Genomic DNA, 20247 nt, shown 5'->3' with positions numbered 1-20247 from the left:
CTCAGGATAAGGATAAAATAATGTCATCCAATAAAACCAAGTAAACCAACCATATGCATAAAAACCATACATATATAACCATACTGGGAAAGGAAATCAGGTTTAGCATGTATTTAAAACCATTTACCTGAGTATGTGAAGCTTAACCATCCTTAACTACCCACGGGCTATATGGGTCCAGTGTAACCCCTAGAACAGACCCTGGTGCGTGTAGCCGCACGAACCGGAGATACCAAAAGAGTAAGGGATTCTCAAGTACCCTCATACTCCATGATACATAGGCACAATCTATTTAGAGGATTCCCGCATACCTCATAGTATCATAAAAGGGTCACCATGACCTACCCCTCATGTCGACAAACATGATTTTTCGGTGTTTGCTCATTGAACTCCAACCTTCATGGTTAGCTATCACACCCCGCCATTATTGACCAATTAAAACCATTTCCAACTAACCAAACCATTATTTTATTTATTCTTTACTGAGGCTATGAGTAGTGGAACCATCATACCGATTATAACTTGCAATTACTGTCCTTAGACAAATATTTTAAGGTAAAGGGCTTCCCATGTGCCTATTTACCAAGTTAACTTGGGGGAGTCTCATGTACCCTACTAGTGTTCCATTATTAAGTTGCTTGGGGGGTCCCATGTACCCCATAACTATTCCATTAACATTTTTACTTGGGGGATTCCATTGTACACCACAAGGATGTTCAATTAATCGATAACTATTATTCGAACCAATTTCATTATTTCACTCACTTGGGGGATTTCAATGTGCCCCACAAGGTTTTTATTTAAACCAACAATAAGTACCAAGACCTTATCCTTTGATAATTCCAAACCATTCACACCATTTAAACCACTTTAATCATACAAAACCATCCAAATCCATTTAGGGTTCAATTACCAAATATCACGACCCGATGCTACCCCTAGTCGTAACACAATGCTTAGGACCACAAATGATCCTAAGCTAACCATGAACTGGTGTACTATTGAGCAACTGATTTAGAATATATTAAATAACTAGATTTTTTGTGGAAAAACATAATGATAAACCACCACCCTTAAACTGATAGGTAACACATGAGAGAAAGTCAAGCCTAAACTGATGGGTGACTCTTCATATCCTACACTAGCTGTGTAGTTCTGGAATACAGGGACTATTACTAATAACTCTACCTAACTAATGGGGAAGCCGCCACCCCTGCATTCACTTGGTGATAAATCCTACACCCAATTAAACTGACATTGGAACTAAAGCTGGACTGAGTTTAACTTAACATTTTTTTCATTCCTGATAGTGCTCATTATGATTACAATAACTGGATAAATATGAATAATCATGGTTTAGTTAAATCATACTTGAAAATTTAAAAATCATGTAAAACATGTAGGTATCGAGTGTTATTAACACACCAACACTGAATAATCACAAAATGTAATAACAAGCTTAAAACTATAGTAAAGTATCATGGTTCAAAACCCATAAGCATAGACATTTCATCAAACATGTGGGGATCATGAATTTATTATGGGAATGTTTGCTAAGAATCATAAATTTAGGATTCATCATAAAATTCACTTGAATAAAGCATGGAAAACTCAAATTCATAGCATGAGGAATTCAAAATCTTGCATGGGATCATACATGGACAGAATTGTATTTAAATTACCATGGAAACATGAATTAAACCCATCTTAAGTAATACAAAATACAATAATGATAGAAAAAATCAATCAGTAATCAAAAAGAGGGTTTTGGGGCTCCATGGGTGAAAGAGAACCCATGAATGAACATCCCACATACCTTAAGCCTTTAAATTGAGAGAGAAACACCAATCTTGATGCTTTCTTAAAGGTTCTTGAACTTGGGGAACTTCCATTCTTGATTTCTTGGGGAGAAATAGATTGAATTCTTGTTCTTGGGGAAGGGAATGGTTTTCTTGAGAAGAAAATTAGAGAAGAAGGGCAAAATTATGCCCTAACTGATGCCTAAGATGTGTTATGAATGATTGGGTTGAGGGGAAAAAGAACCAATTGCCCCTCATAACATTTAAATTCGTAATTGGATGCAACAGGCTTACTGTGATGTAGTCTAGTTGCAGTAGTTGAATTCCTTCACCACAATGTAATAAATATGAGAATGGGACTATTGCAGCGACGCGGCCTTATCGTGGTAACACTCTAGTTTCATGATCCAAACATGACCCATACCCCATTCAAAAAATCCAAAACTTCTCCGAGACATGCTCCTTAAACCTCTAAATATGAATTAACTTAAAAAATAATATCTCGAGGTCGGGAAGGCCAAGTTAAAAATCCTGCAAGTTTAGAAACCTTAAAGATGACTAAGTCCCCTAAAACTTGGTGAAATTTTCAGGCCTTAAGCCCCTTATGCATGCAACTAAGATCTAAATCGAGCTACGATTAGTATGGTGTATTACAATATCTCCCCCTTAGGAATATTTATCCATAAATGAGATTGATTGGAGTGGGAATACTAAACTAAGGCAACTGAGATCATATACTGAACATGCATGACTTGGAACATGATTGAATAACTGAGTCTGAGCATGATACCTAAACCAAAATGATATCGTGAATACATGCAGTGACATAAGAATGGTTATAAGGCTGAGATAGAAATGAGAGAGTCAACTTATGAGTAACCATTACCTCAGGGTAGATCTAGTTTCATAAAGAAAAGTTAAGAGGTTTAGGACATGAAAACTCAGGGTATTATAATATCTCCCCCTTGGGATCATTCATTCCCTGAACGATACTGACTTGGTTAAAATACTAAGAAAAGACTGAGATGATGCACGGGACACTTACGAACTGAGTCATAGCTGAATATCTGGAATTTGAAACTGATGCATGAACTGAGCTGAATTCATAATTTGCATGGATATGAATATTTTACCTCATAGAATGGCTATATTCATGAAACTCCGAATAGTAAGACTAGATGGATAAATGGAAAATCATAGGTACTTGTCTATCTGACTACCAAACTGAATTTATGGTTATACGGACTAAATTATAGTGAAATCTTACACTCAATTAGAGTATTTCTTCAACACTTTTTCTAAGAAGTTCTAATAACATTAGGGAGCAAAAGATCTAGGCATGATTTGAGTAGGATATATGAGTAAGGAATCATAATAAGGCTATAACTCTGTAGCATGGAACATAGGCCTATAACATAAGCTAGGATAGAATCACTAGGCCTTAGGCAATGCAACTATCCAATTTAAGTTTAGCCTCACTCCTTAAATACTCGCAAGGCTATATATAACTACTCCAGCCAGAGTCTGAGTTGAACTACCTACTCTCGCCATGTTTAAGCCTAAATCAAAATTACAAGGTACTGTACATAACACCATAACACTAGTCTGTATCATAAAAACAAGAAACACTTACTCTCCCCCATCTAAACAATTATTCATCATCACTAGCTTGACCTAAAGAGAGGTCACTAAAAGGTTATAACATGAGGAACCGAAGCATGAAAGAATACTATGAATAACTTAGACACTTAACTAAGGCTTGAGGAATAGATTATTCATGACATGGATTCATTATAGAGATCAAAACTGAGGCTATACATGACATAATCTGAATTTTGTTGATCATTATGGCATACTATGAGTTCTGGGAACTAAGCAAACTATAAATCATGAGTACATGAGTTGCATGACCTGAGTTTGGATTTCATAAATTCTTGAAACATGATTCCTACTGCTGAGTGAACTGGAACTCCTCATATAAGGATCTGGAAGCGTACATAATTCTATAGAAAGTGCATGAATATTAGTTGTGATCATGGAGCAGGCATGTAAGGTATGAGTATATATATTGAGGATTGAAGTACAAAAAATTGCACTGAGATAAGTATGGGTTTTGCATCTTCCTCCCCTACTGATGTTCTACAACATGCTGGCATCACTACTAGAATCTGAGGGTCTGACTTAGTTACTTGTTCTATCATCTCTCCTTAGTTTTAAGTAGTCATTATAAGTCTGTGGACCTCTTTAAATCTATAATATGAAATGAAATCACTTTACTCTAGAGTTTGAGATATAACAATACACATAAATAATAAACTCAACCTGAAAGACTACACCTAAAAGTGTAAAACCCACTACTAGTATTTCCTTCGGGGATACAACTCTTAACTTGTTATGCCCCCAATATTTATCATATAATAGATTGGAAACTTACTAACTTAGGATCTTCATGAGTATCACCATACCCTAAGTTCACACCATCTAGAGCTTCAACTCTTCTTTCTATTAGCTCAATCTTCAAAGATCAAACTTAGATTCTAACACTTAACATAGATATACCCAGACCTTTAATGAACCACTAGCTTCACATCTAAACCATGAGAATTACTATTACACCAACATACCCAATATCAACAACATATAGTTTCGAATCAACTAACTTAAATTCTTGCATACACCATTTCAAGCCTACTGATTCACCTTTCATACAACTAGCCCCATGGATACATAATCAACCAAATTCAGATAACACTATCGCCACTTTACTATTTCTAAATTTTTGGGTTCATGCTTCTAACTCTTAGTCACATGCTATCATAGGATTCTGAGAAAAGATCAAAAAGCACGTCTAACTTTGGCTCAATGCATGATTTTTCACGAATATGAATAAAATATTTCATACTTTTGAACATAAAGGAACTGATGGGATACTTTTGAGCCTACGTGCAATCCCATGACTGTCTGTGGGGACTATCTAAGAAAACTCTATCTGTAAGAATTTAAGCTTGACTAATTCTTTTGTCTCAAAAATAAGGCAGAGTTGGCATGAATGTATTAACGTAAGAGTCTGCATAAAATCCTTATAAAACACTTCTGTTGCACGATTTAAGACATAAAAGAAGGGAAATATTTCCTAAATGCCCTGTAGCCTCTCGAAGAAAAGTATAAATGTCTCTGTACCATTTTGCAAGACTCTACTTGATGCGACATCATAGACACACAAGGACACTTGAACTATGGGATTTGATACAAAGTTTTTCATGACCTAAGACTACCCCTAGTTGTAACATGATGCTTAGAACTACAAGTGATCGTAAGATAACCCATGAACTGGCATACTATTGAGCAACTTATTTAGAATATATTAAATAACTAAATTTATTGTGTGAAAACATAATGATAATGAAATCTGAATAAGTATGTAACTGATAAAATTTACAATCTGATAAAACTAAAGTGAAAACTGAAATTTACATTTCATAACTCTAACTGACTATCTATGAACCCTCTACTATACTGGCAATATATAGCTGGGACATACCTCCAACTACCACTCAACAATACATACAAGTAATAAAGTAAAGTACATGAACAACATCTGACTAAAGTTCCCAAAATAGGAGAACTCGTCACCTACTAGCTGGAAACTGCAAGTGTCTGATCATGAGGTGTGGACTACAACTGGTACAACATTATGAAACAATGTAGCCACACTGACAAATATGTGGATAAGTACTTCTGGAATGTACTGAGTAAGTGGGGTGAATGCAAAAAGTAAAACTGATTATATATGAAATCTTAAAACATGTATGCTAAGTGCACGTAGATACCAAGAGACTGAAAACTGAAGTATCTCAAAGCATAAGTAATAACATAATCTGATAAACTGGTGAATCGCTACACTTAGTTTCTCAAAAACTTTACTATTGTAATATAGTAGAACTGAAGCTGGAAAACAATAAGACATGGATACTGTATGGATACTGGGTTTGAAACTACGTGATGGAAACCAACATAACTCAAGGATTTGAATATATAAATATATTGAGCACAAATGCATAAAAATACAAAACCAAACATGAAATATACTAAGCTGATCTAATTAACTAAATGACTAATAGCTGAATACTGAATAATTGACATCTAAATACTGAATAACTGGTATCTGGATACTGATTAGATGATAACTGAATATTGATCATATGAAACTGAACTGTACTTATTCTAAATAACTGGACTAAAATTATGGGGTACTATACATATGAGATAAAGACTAACTGAACAACATAAGATACTGAGAATGAATGCATGAAACTGAAATATCTGAGAATGCAAGACTAAGCATAAGCATATTTTTGAAATAATCTGTAAACTAAAAGACTGAAATTTAGTAACTGAACAACTGAGAATCTGTATGCTTTGGTCAAGCAAACTTGAACTGAAACTAAATTGAATACTATACTAAGATTGTAGGAGGCATAATCTAACCGATATGCCCAAATCTGAGCTAATTGGGGTCCAACCTGTAACCCCAGTTGTAAGAATGTTAGTACCGTGCCATGGGTACTAACACTGGCTATGTGGATCCATAATCTGGTGTCCCGAAGGACTAGGGTGTCAATCCTAAACTAACGGGTAACACCAGAGGGGAAGTCAAACCTAAGATGATGGGTGACTCCTCATATGCTACACTAGCTACGTAGTTCTAGAATGTAGGACTATTACTAATGACTCTGCCTAACTGATGGGGAATCTACCACCCCTGTATTCGCTCGGTGCTAAATCCTACTCCCAACTGAACTGACATTGAAACTAAAATTAGACTGAGTTTAACTAAACATTATTTCATTATTGATAGTGCTAATTATGATCATAATAACTGAATAAATAGGAATAATTATGGTTTAACTGAATCATACTTGAAAATCTAAAAAATCATATAAAATATGAAGGTATCGGGTGTTCATAACCCACCAGCACTGAATAATTACTGAATGTAATAACAAGCATAAAACTGTAGTAAAGAATCATGGTTCAAAACCCATAAGCATAGATATTTCATCAAACATGTTGGGATATTGAATTTAATATGGGAATGCTTGGGAAGAATCAAAAAATTTAGGATTCATCATATAATTCACTTGAATAAAGCATGGGAAACTCAAATTCATAGCATGAGGAATTCAAAATCTTGCATGAGATCATACATGGACAGAGTTGTATTTAAATTACCATGGAAACATGAATTAAACCCATCTTAAGCAATACAAATTACAATAATGATAGAAAAATTCAATCATTAATCGAAAAGAGGATTTTGGGGCTCCATGGGTGAAAGAAAACCCATGAATGAGTATCCCACATACCTAAAGCCTTTAACTTGAGAGAGAAACACCAATCTTGATGCTTTATCAAAGGTTCTTGAACTTGGGAAACTTGAATTCTTTATTTCTTGGGGAGAAAGGAATTGAATTCTTGTTCTTGGGAGAAGGGAATGGTTTTCTTGAGAGGAAAAATAGGGAAGAAGGGCAAAATTATGCCCTAACTGATGCCCAAGTCATGTTATGAATAATTGGATTGAGAGGGAAAAGACCCAATTTCCCATCTGACATTTAAACTCGTAACTGGACGTAGCAGACTTACCCTAATATGGTCTAATTATGGTAGTTGAATTCCCTCACAGCAATGCGGTAAATATGAGAATAGGGCTATTGCTGTGATACGGCCTTATCGCGGTAACCCTCTGGTTTCATGATCCAAACATGACCAAAACCCCATCCAAAAAATTCAAAACTTCTCCCAGACATGCTCCTTACACCCTTGAACATGAATTAACTCAAAAATTAACATCTCAAGGTCGGGAAGACCAAGTTAAAAATCCTTCAACTTTAGAAGCCTTAAAATGACTAAGTCTTCAATACTTGGTAAAATTTGCAGGCCTTAATCCCCTTATGCATGCAACTAAGAGATGAATCGAGTTAACATTAGTAGGGGGTATTACAATATCTCTCCCTTAGAAATATTCATCCTAGAATAAGACTAGTTAGACTGAGAGTACTGAACTAAGAAAACTGAGATTATATACTAAACATGCATAACTTGGAACATGATTGCATAACTGAGTCTGAGCATGATACCTGAACTAAACTAATTTCATGAATACATGCATTAACATGAGAATGGTTATAAGTCTTAGATAGAAATAAGAGAGTCAGCTTATGAGTAACCATTACCTCGGGGTGGATCTAGTTTTATGAAGAAAATTTGAGAGGTTTAGGACATAAAAATTCAGGGTGTTATACCAAACCATACTATGCAATAGTTCTAATGAAACTTCAATAATAGAGTAAAAACATCTTTATAGGCATTTTATCAAACATTTTGAGGGCATACATTTATCAAGACCAAAACCAAAGCATAAACAATTATAATCAGAGTTACTCATGACCCGTTTGTTAAACCATGACCAATAAGTACCCATATGTCCAAACTATAACCAAAAACATAGTTTAAACCAATACCAAACAATATGCATCAAGACCCTCAACATTATTTCAAAACCACCATTTATGATTCATAAATCAATGTTTAAAACAAATTAATCATGCCTTTAGTTGGAACTAACAATGAGGAAAGAAGTACATGCCTTATACAAGAAGATTCTGAAGAGAAACATGACTCTTGAGCCCTTTGGAAGAACACTTGAGAAACCCTTGCCTCCAATCTTCAAGAGTGAGTTTGAGAGAGTATTTGGAGTATTTTTGTCCTTTAATGGGTGTTATGAAAGGCCACAAGTGTACATAAGGGTTTTGAAGTAAGAAATGTCTAGACTGCCCTTAAATTTAAAATTAAAAAACAAGCCACAATGTAGGGTATGACTAACCCATGTCATCCGTACCTTAGGGTACAAGTGGTACCCCAACTCGTACCCAAGACCTTTCTAAGACCCTACATACTGGATCCTATACGACTTCACCCACTTAACTCAAACCTAAGATTACGAGTGGTACACAAAACTATACCCACATCTCGTACCATGAACAAATTCTTTAAGACCAACTAACATGCAATATACGACTTGCCTTGCACCTCTCGTATCCTTCTATACTACTCGTGCCTTGTTGTGTCATACCTTGGGCAGTAACCAAGAGAAACACACTGCCCATTATACGAGTGAGACAAATAGACACCCCCTAGCTTATATCCAAGGGTACAACTGGTACCCTTGAGCCGTACCAAGACTAGTAAGTCCAAAACTCAAGAATTTTTGCAAGGTTCTAAATCCTGGGGCGTTTCACTATATTGAAGAAGTGTATCCTTCCTTTGTTGTTCCTATGGAGGATGTTGATATTTTTGATTCCTTGTCATATGAAGAAGTCTTGGTGGAGATTTTGGATAGGCAAAATCATAGGTTGAGAACAAAGGATGTGGCTTCGATGAAGGTTCTTTGGAGAAACCAAAAGGTGTAAGAAGCTACATGGGAAGCTGAGGAAGATATGGAGGCTAAATATATGTTCTTGTTCCCTCGATTTGGATGAAGATGCCTAAAGATGTGTTTTTTTATTTTAACCGCACTTTCTTAGATCTAGTTGTATTTTTTCTTGTATTCGAGCTAGGGTGCCACTAACTTCTCATTCGAGGATGAATGATCCTAAGGGGGAAAGAATGTAATACCTTAGGTTTTAGACTTTGAAATTTTTGAAGTAAAATTTAATACTGCCCAGGCAATGACTCAAGTAACGAGTTTTTATCATTCATCATAAGTCATTAGGTGAGACTCATTATCTCACCAATGAAGTTGCCCAAGATTACTACTTGGATCATGGCTAGACCTCATGAGTTGTTAGGTAAGGTCACGAGACATGGTAAGGTACTCGTGATCAAAATAGTGAGATGGCCTAAATTTTTTGCTCAAGCCATAAGTCCAAGAAATAACTTGTGACCAGTCATCACGAGTCATTACCAGACCCGTAATGACTGAGAGCCATTTCTCCTACACGTCTTTAATTAAGGGTAATTTGGTATTTTCCTTTCTTTAAAATTTACCCACGGCCTTAAGACATCCAAGGGGCGCTATTAACATCATTTAATCAAATCAAACACTACTCTCATCATCTTAAACTCCCCAAAGTAAGAGAAAGTTAGGGTTTTCAAGGAATTCAATCTTCAAGCTATCAACTTTGAATTTTCTTCCTATTCTTGTGTGTTTCAGGCATATCTAACATCCCTGCACTTATATTTTTGTTATGGCATGAATTGGTTCAATAATCATGTGGTTTATTTGTGGGATTGAAAATTGGGTTGAGGGGTTTTGAATGGTAATCACTTGGACTGTTCTTCCCATGGTTTTAAATGCATTATTCATACTTTAATTAATGGTTTGGGGATGAATTGGGGAAATATGGTATGGTTTGGAATAGGAAACATGGTTTCCCTAAATTAATGGATTTTGGCTTGAAGTTGGCATTAACCTCAACCGACTTTGAAAATTGGTTTTGAATAATGGGTAATTGCATGGTTTTACTTGCTCCTCTAAAATATTGCATTGCATTAAAGGTTATACAAAATAAAAATGGTTTTGAAATGCCTTGGTGGCTATAGTTTGGGATTAAAATGGAACTTGGGAGTCTAATAATTAATGAAATGGTTATGGCATAATGGAATTGGATTACAATTATAATTCGTGTGACGATACCAATAGTAAAAGCCTTAATAAAGACTCCTGGGTTAATTGATAGAATATGTGTAAATATTTTAATTTGGTCTTAAAAGGGGTTGTGTAGCTTGCCGTGAAGGTGGAAGTCTCAGGGTGACCAATACTAGAAACCATGTTTGCCAGCGTGGGGGTCTTTATCACTGTGTCCATAGTTCACACATTATATATTTTGGGATGGTTGGAGCCTTGGAGTCTCTGGCCCTCTCTCACATTTCCTCGGTTCACGTAGCTAACACTAGCGCAACATATTATATATTTTGGGATGGTTGGAGCCTTGGTGTCTCTAGACCTCCCTCTAATTTTCTCAATTCGTGTAGTTAACACGCATGGGGGCCCTTTCAGTAGGGGGAATTGTACCCATATAGCCCATGGGTGCCCTTAGGACAGATAAGCTACCCATATAAGGTAATGGTTTTAAACTCTCATATTCATGACCCTAACCCTATCCCGGCATCTTATATATATATATATATATGAATATGTGTATGTGGTTTGACTAACTTTGGTCATGCATTATTTATCTCTTTCCCTAAGTTACATGTAAGTACTTGTTACATTGACCATCCCTGGATGTTGTCTCATTTCATGATGTAGGGTTCTTTGTTTACACGTGTGCAGTCTTAGGTGAAGCAAATATCGATTGAGTTGTTATGAAGTGATGAGCCTCCATCCTCCATAAAGCTTTACTATTTTATTAGTTTTTTTTTCATATTTTGGGAATTGAAGAGTTTCATTGTCACGGTTAGGGGTATGTCCTGACCAAACTTGGTATTCTGGTTTAGAGTATTTTGTGAACAAAGTGGAGTTTGTTATTTCTTTTGGATTTCTTAGAACCTTTCTATTGGTTTATATATCATTTTTATTATTTGGTTTTTCTTCTGCTTTTATGTTATTATGCTCAAGTGGTTAGGCTAGGGGGTGGTGTTTGACCTATGGTGGGCTTGAGATACCTATCATGGCCAGGCCCTAGTTCAAGTCGTGATACTTGAGTTATTGAAAGATTATGACATGAGCTTGCACTATCATCCAGGTAAAGCTAATATTATTGTTGATGCTCTTAGTAGGCTATCTATAGGGAGTCTTTCTCATATTGAGGAGAAAAAGAGAGGTTTAGTAAAGGACATCCATTGACTCACTAGTTTAGAAGTCAAACTTTTAGACTCTAGAGATGAGGGAGTGATTGTTCACAAAATGGCTAAGTCATCCCTAGGTGATGAAGTTAAGGAGAAGTGAGATAACGATCCCATACCAATGCAAATCAGAAAAGATGTTGGCCAGCAAAAAGTTATGGATTTCAAGATTTAGGGAGATGGTGTTTTGCACTATCAAAAGAGATCGCGTGTTTCTAATATTGATAGACTATGAGAGAGGATATTGACCAAAGCGCATGTCTCCAGGTATACTAATAACATGAAGAGGAATATTGTTAATTTTGTTGCTAAGTGTCCTAATTTTCGACAAGTCAAGATTGAGCACTTAAGGCATAGTGGTATGTCCCAATACATAGATATTCCTATATGAAAATAAAAGATGATAAATATGGACTTCATCACCGGTCTTTTGTGTTCTCATAACTAATATGATTCTATTTGGGTCACAGTTGATAGAATGACCAATTGTTATCTCTTTACACTTGTGAGGATGACTTATTCGGGAGATAACTATGCTAAGTTGCACATTCAGGAGATTTTAGCATAGAGCCCTTTTTTCTATCATATCTGACAGAGGTACGCAATTTTTTTCTCAGTTTTGGTGTTTTTTTCAAAAAGGTTTGGGCACTCAAGTAAATCATAGCATCGAATTCCATCCTCAAATGGATGAGCAAGCAAAGCATACAATTCAAACCTTAGAGGATATTTTAGAGCCTATGTTATTGATTTTAAGGTTAGTTAGGTGGATCATAAGCCTCTTATTGAGTTTTCATACAATAACAGTTATCACCCTAGCATCCAGATGGCACCATTTTAATGTTAAGAACAATATTTTAATTTGGGCTTAAGAGAATAATGCAGTTCACTAAGAAGGTGTTGTTCTTGTTATCCAACACCAAAAATCATGTTTGCCAATGTGGGAAGGGTCCAATATTTTAAAATGAATTACCATTGTATGATTTCATCATGCAGTAGTATTACAATTTATATTGATGATATGGTTGGCCAATTATGTTATCCCATTCCATATGGTAAATATAGATTGAGGCCCTTCCAGTTGGGTATGGACTGGATCCATATAGCCCGTGGGTTGCTAGATATCAATGCAAACTACATAGTTCAGAATTAAAGACTTTTAAGTGATAATATTTCTTTAATATTTAAGTCATTTGTTTCTTATTTCCTCCATGATGAGTTTATATTATGATTTTTATGGACTATTAAATAAATTACTTTTGTACATATCCCTGGGTTACATGCTAGTACTCGTCGTATTGACCATCCTCGGATACTATATTTTTTCATGATGTAGGTTCTGAAGCATTTACCTGTGATCCTACTGAGCATTAGGATTTATTTGGGATAGAATTTAGCAAGTGGTGAACCAACCATTTCTTGGAGAGCATATATTTCTCTTCTTTCAGTTAGGCTTGGATCATCTTGTTTTATAGTATTTGTTGGGGCTATGTTTTGGCTTAGTATATTCATTCATATATTTAGAGGATTCATGGACTAATTTTGTTAAATGTTTGTGTCATATCTCATGATTTGGGTTTTGAATCATTATTATTTTAGTTGAACTTTATAATTTATGGGACTACTTCCACACTTTATTATGACTATGCTTATCATAATATGCTAAGGGAGAAGAGTCTTCATTGGTATGGGATATCCATCACGGCCACGGCTTGGGCTCAGATCGTGACATCTTGTCTTAATTTTCTTGATGATCGACAACATTAAGTTGATCATTACTTTCTTGTAAATAATCACTTTGTTGAGGTATCATAATGACAACTGGAAAAATATTATTTTGGTGTAAAAGCACGATATATGTATTGATCTCATGTTTTTATACGTCATTCATGACTTTAATTAGACCAAACCTAATATATGTAATGTGAGTATATTTCACGCAATAATACCTTCTTTATTCATGTTAAACCCCTCTGCCATGTTGATGGAAACATGTTGAGGTGTGATTGTCCAACCTGAATAACTCGTTGAAAATGCCAAACATTTCTAGATTGAATGCGTCGATAATAATATGAAGTTTATTGCATCAAAAACCTCATTCATATTATTATCAATCAGATATCCAAGATTATTAGCAAGAGCACCACCATTAGCATTATTATTTAGTCCATTAGCAACAGTATTTCTGTCAAGAATCTAATTTTTAATTCCAAGAACAAGATTATTAACAAAAATACTGATATTAGCATAAATGCCTGATAAGTCAGCAAATTGACAACTCATTGGCACTCTTTAAGCTTGAATTATCATGTTTTTCTATTGATTTGAGGTAATTCTCATGTTATAATGCTTATTTGTGTAGGTAAAGACTAAAAATAAAGTTGAGCTTGCCATACGAGTCAATCGGAGTGCAAAAAGTGAAGAAAAAAGGCTTAAAAGTTCATTTAGGTAAGTTGGGAGCCACTTGCACCTGCACATGCTTGACCTGCATACGTAGATGGCTCAATTTAAGCACCAGTGTCATTTATGAAGGTGACTTGTGCATGCAGGTCACTCACCTGCACTGGCACCTGCGCCAGCAAGTGGCCAGTGAGGTGGCATTTTTGTAAATTTTGTAAAACATGAATTTTAGGTTCAAATAGGGATTTTTCAACTCTAGACCTCCATTCTTGTACTTTTTTTAAGCTTGAAACATTAGATTTAACCTGAAGTGTGAAATTGGTGATTTTTTCTTATGTTTTATTGAATTCTAATATGCATTACTGTATTAATTTGTGATTCAATTGAATAATGGATTGAGAATTTAGATAAATTTCCTTTCTCTCTTTATGAGTAGTTAATTTCTTTGTTTGGGGTTATGCTTGAATAAGTTATGATTATTGTATGGGTGTTGTTTATTTGTCTACCTAATTAGCTAATTTACATAGGTTTTACTTCTATTTCATGCTTTAATTGAGAATTAGAGGTTGCAAACTCTAGTTACCCTTGATCCCTTATCATCCTTGACAAAGGAGATGGGGGTGAGGAATGGGTGTGAACAATAACTTAATTTACATCATTTAATGATATTTCTTAGATGTAAGAATATTATTTGAGGTTATAGATTACTCAAATTGCTACACTTATGAGGTGTTCTAAAGAACCCATTTGTGATATTTTAGTGTCTGATTGAAAAATTGACACAAAATACTTAATCTATCCTACCCGTGACTTTTACCTAAATTTTGATAAATATTCAACTACCCATGCATGAACCCACACTTAGTAAAGAATAACCCCAAGTCTTAAACCACATTTGGTTTCAACTCCAGTCATTTTTAGCTTTGGAATTGCATTCTTACTATGATAAACTTCTTAACTATAAAGTGTTCAAAACAAAGCCCACATTTTACTATCTTGTTAGTTTACACTGCATTACGAGCCAACTTCTAGTCACTTCTAACACTTAAGATTGAAATCTGTGCTCTCATTCCCTAGGATTCGACCCCAACTATTATTAGGTTAACTATATTGACAATGACTGATTATACCTTAGAGGTGTAATTTGAGTGTCGTCAAATTTTGACGTCGTTGTCGGGGAGTGAAACGTAGTTTTCATTCTCTATTATTGCTAGTCACTTTGAGTTAGCCGTGGTCTTTATTTTATATTATTTGTTGTATTTTTTCTATCTCAGGTAATGATCATAGTCTACACGAGACCATAAACCAACACGGTAGAAATACTAGTACTTTTAATGGGCATATCGAGGATGATGAACACCTTGCAGATGCGGGCTGAGCTAATGCCATTTGTATCTGCAAATGAAGAGTTTCATGTTACTAACGTGATGCTTCATTTGCTACAAATAAAGGGATTTTTTGGGGGTCAACCCTACGAAGACGTCAACTTACACTTGAATAATTTCATGGATGTGTGTCTTTCATTTGATATCGCTCCTACATATCAAGAATCAATTTACTTGCATATTTTTCCATTCTCATTGACGGAAGAAGTGGTCTTATGGTTGTGGGAGTTTCCCATGGGATCTACCACTTTATGGGTTGAATTAATAGAAGCATTCTTGGATTAGTTCTTTCCTTCTTTATGAATGTTGCAGCTAAAGAATAAAATCATTAACTTTTTCCAACTTAATGTTACATGAGGCTTGGCAACAATTTAACAAGAAGCTAATGGAATGCCAAATTATGATGTCCTAAATAAAATGCTTCTTCAAATCTTCTATAGGTCATTAGACCAATTGAATAAGACGGTAGCCAACAATACGGCTGGAGGATCTATTATAAAACAATCTTATGGTATTGCAGCGGCTTTATTAGATTAAGTGACTAAGAAAAGTCGATGTTGGCATACAATAGATACTGAGGTGGTTGTGGGGTATCCCTCCACATCTTCTGTAAGTTAAGAACAAAGGAAAAAATAAAGAAAGAGATAAGAATATGCTAAAGTGATGACTCAACTAGATCTTCTCACCAAGCATGTAATAGGGGCACCACCAAAGGTGGTCAGTGTAGTTGTTTCTAAGAGTGTTAAGCATATGATGATGATAAAGAGGAATCTCTTTATGAGAAAATTTGGTTCTTATCGAACCAAACGGGTGGTTCCTGTCTTACCTATCAAAGGCAAGTGGGGAATCTAGGTTGGAAGAAAAGGAATCATGAATGGAAAGACCGTTATTGGAAGGACCATTATCGTGATCAAAATTAGCATAATAAAGATCGTGATAGAGAGCTTTATTGTAAATACAAAGATAGAGACCATGGATGGTATGTTCCACCACATGATCGAGCTAAGGGTAAAGAGACAAGATCCGTTGATCTAGAGAAGTTTAAGAGTAAAGATGTCCTTGCTCATATCTTAGTGGGTGTTGAAGAAAATGATAGTATGTTGAGAGAGATGAAGAGTGATTTTTCATAACTCAATCAAACCATTAGCTCTCATTCAGCCTCTGTCAAACAACTTGAAACTCAATTGGGCTTAATCTTGTCTCATCTCAATGCAAGACCAAAAGATAGATTACCTAGTGACATGGTTGCTAATCCTAAAAATGATGCTCACATCATAGCAATTGTCACTGGTGGTGGTCAAACTCTTGGTAAAAATATTGTTAATATTGATGAAGACTCTAATGAAAGGGAAAGTAATGAGCAAGCCAATGAAAAGAGAAAGCGACTAGAAAAATCAAATGATGATGTTCCAAATCTTGCTAAGCTAATTATTGAAAAGCCGGAGATAGTTGAAAAAAAGATTGAAAGTGAAGAAGCACCACAAGCTGTTGATTGTATTACTCCAAAACTAGAAGAAACTTTGATTGTCTCAATACCACAAATCAAAATTCCTCTCTTATTTCCATAAAGACTCAAGAATAAGTAAGATGATATCAAGTTCAAGAAATTCCTTGCAAAATTTGGCAACCTATCGGTGAATATATCATTGTTGGGGGATTTACAAAAGATGCCCGTATATGTTAAATTCATGAAGGACTTGGTCACAAAGAAATGAGTTATGAATTTTGAAACTGTTGAGGTGACACACGATTATAGTGCCATAATATCTAGTATAATGGTTGTGAAGAAGGAAGACCCGGGTGCATTCACTATTCACTATTAGGGTGTACGAATTCAAAAAAGCATTGTGTGATCTTGGAGCAAGTATTAATTTGATTCCATTTGTAGTGTTTCAAAAGCTATATTTGGGTGCTCCCAAGCCAACTACAATAAAGTTTTTAATGGTCGACCAATCTATCAAAAAGCTCATGCGTGTGTTGTATGACGTTCTTGTGAAGGTGAACTGCTTTATCTTTTCGGCTGACTTTATCATTCTAGATTGTGAAATTGATCATGAGGTCCTTATCATTCTTGGCAGGCCATTCTTGGCTACCGAACGGGCCTTAGTTGAAGTGGAATATGGTGAAATAAAGTTCCAGATGAACAATAAAGAGGTGTTTTTCAATGTGTGTAAGTCCACAAAACAACTTATGGATTTGCAAGTTGTTTCGATGATCGGTGTAATTGATGATCAGGTGACTAACACCATGGAGGCGAATCTTGTGAATGACCCTTTGGTGGGTGTCTTTTGGAACTTAGAAAGTGAGGTGATTGAAGAATATAATAAGGTGGTTGCTTCGTTGTCGGGTCTTGGCTCTTATACTAAAAATCCTTGCAGGTTGAATCTTGATTTGAAAAATCATAGTCCGCCGGCCAAACCTTCTATTATAGAACTGCCTTAACTTGAACTTAAGTCATTGCCTTCACATCTTTGTTATATCTTCTTAGGTGAGAATAATACTTTGCCAATCATTGTTGCAGATGATCTATTGCCTTGTCAAGTGGAGGCCTTGAAGTCTATTGTGAAAAAGCTTTTCTGGGCTATTCGATGGACCATAGCGGACATCATAGGGATTGCTCCCTGAAATTTGCTCCCACAAAATTAAATTGGAGGTTGATCATATGCCTAGTATGAAACACCAAAGAAGGCTTAACCCACCAATCCAAGGGGTGGTCAAGAAGGAGATTATTAAATAGCTTAATGCAGGTATTGTCCATCTAATTTCAAATAGTACATGAGTTAGTCCGATCTAATGTGTTCCAAAACGGGGTGGTATGACGGTAGTCGCAAATGAAAACATTGATCTTGTGCCCCTCCGTCCAGACATGGATTGGAGGGTATGTATGAATTATAGAAAATTGAATTCTTGAACCGAAAAAGATCACTTTACTATGCAACCAAATGTTGGATCGATTAGTTGGGCGTTTATGGTATTGTTCTCTTGATGGATATTTAGGTTATAATTAAATTTGTATTACGCCCGAAGATCAAGAAAAGACCACATTTACATGTCCCTATGGGACCTTTGCCTTCACACGCATGCCCTTTGGGCTATGCAACGCACCTGCTACCTTTCAACGGTGTATGTTGTCTATATTCTCCGACATGGTAGAGGATACAATGAAAGTATTCATGAATGATTTTCCGTGGTTGGTGACTCATTCGAATCTTGCCTCGGACATTTGAGTAAGGTAGCGATGTGTGGAGGGAATTGTTTTGAATTGGGAAAATGTCATTTCATGGTCAAAGAAGACATTGTGCTAGGCCACAAGATTATTATTCGATCTACTATATTCCAAAGCCTAACCAACAGCAACAACATACTCATCACCAGCAAGAAGCTTTGTCAAGGACTAGCATTAAGGAGAAAATGGAGAATAAAGATCTTGCTACAAAGGCCGAAATGAAAGTAGTGGTTGCCAGAGCACTTAACCACCTTTGCGCAGGATATGTTTCCATTTGAGAACTGACCAATCACAACAGATTTAAGGTGCTACAATGGATATTAGTTGAAGAAAAAAAAAATTTTAAGAAAAAGAGCATTTAGATCAAATCCAGAAAAATATTAAATTTGTGTACATATATTTCTTCGGAAAGGATTAAGATGGTTATTTGTTTACACTTTTATACTGGATGTTTGGACAGAGGGCGAAAAAATATTTAAAAAATGAATGATACACTACTAGCGAGATTTGAACCTTTTGCTTCAATCGTGAAAGCATAGGCAGATCAAGGATAAAATGATTAAAGCATCGACTTTAGGCCTCTATCAATTATTATAAACTAGTTATTATTACATATTTATAAATTTATAGCTTAGTGCGTAGTATCATCGATCTTATAGTAGCTTTTGTATTCTCACGAGAGATAAGACCTTTTAGCTTAACAAACATGTCTTCATAATGCTTATCTATTCCGGGAAACTTTCTTTAACCTAATAAAATATAAGTCATTTGTTGTAATACAATACATAAATTCTTGAAGTCAAAAACATTATTAATAAATGTGTAGATTTAACAAATTTAATTCAGTTACAAAACTAAAGTTTTTTTTTGGGTAAAAACTTACACACACGGTGTATACATCAAATTAATGTTTTTTACAATGATCAAGTGATTTAATTAAGTAAAATACTTAATAATTAATCATGATTAAGTGACATGAATTCTCAATTCAAACACATGTCATGCATGTATTGACTTGATGTATATGCGTCTAAGTTTTAACCGTTTTTTAAACATAAAAAGCTTGGAAAGGAGATTTGCTACTTTGCTCATGTCATGGAGATACAAGGAAATAACGAAGTTTCTTAAATGTTATTTTACTAAAAATTACACAAATACACAATTTATGTTTCCAATATTACAAAAAATCCCAACTTCCTAAACATATTACAAAAATCTCAACATATACACAGAATGCTATGTATATGTCAGCTATATTATGTATATTAATAGGGAGAAAGAGTAAGTAATTAAAAAAGTGGGAGAGACTTTCAAAAGAGTTGATTTTTATGTTGTTTATACTATTTATTAAGGTAACCCTTTAGTAGTTACAAGACTGCCTTCAGGAAAAAATTAAAATTAGTTGTAACTTGAATCATTGAAACTAAAAGTTAAAAAATTGGATAAGAGTTTAATGCATTCATACATCACTATACAAGAAAATTATGAACTTTTCGTATTAAAAAGACTTGAAAAATTTATTAAATGTTTTCGTCCTCACTTAATACTTTTTTTAGTGATTTAAAATTTAAAAAAATAAGAACTTGTAAAACAT

This window comes from Capsicum annuum, chromosome 1 (assembly GCF_002878395.1).
Source record: "Capsicum annuum cultivar UCD-10X-F1 chromosome 1, UCD10Xv1.1, whole genome shotgun sequence".
Taxonomy (NCBI): Eukaryota; Viridiplantae; Streptophyta; class Magnoliopsida; order Solanales; family Solanaceae; genus Capsicum; species Capsicum annuum.
Note: the sequence above shows the minus strand (reverse complement) of the source record.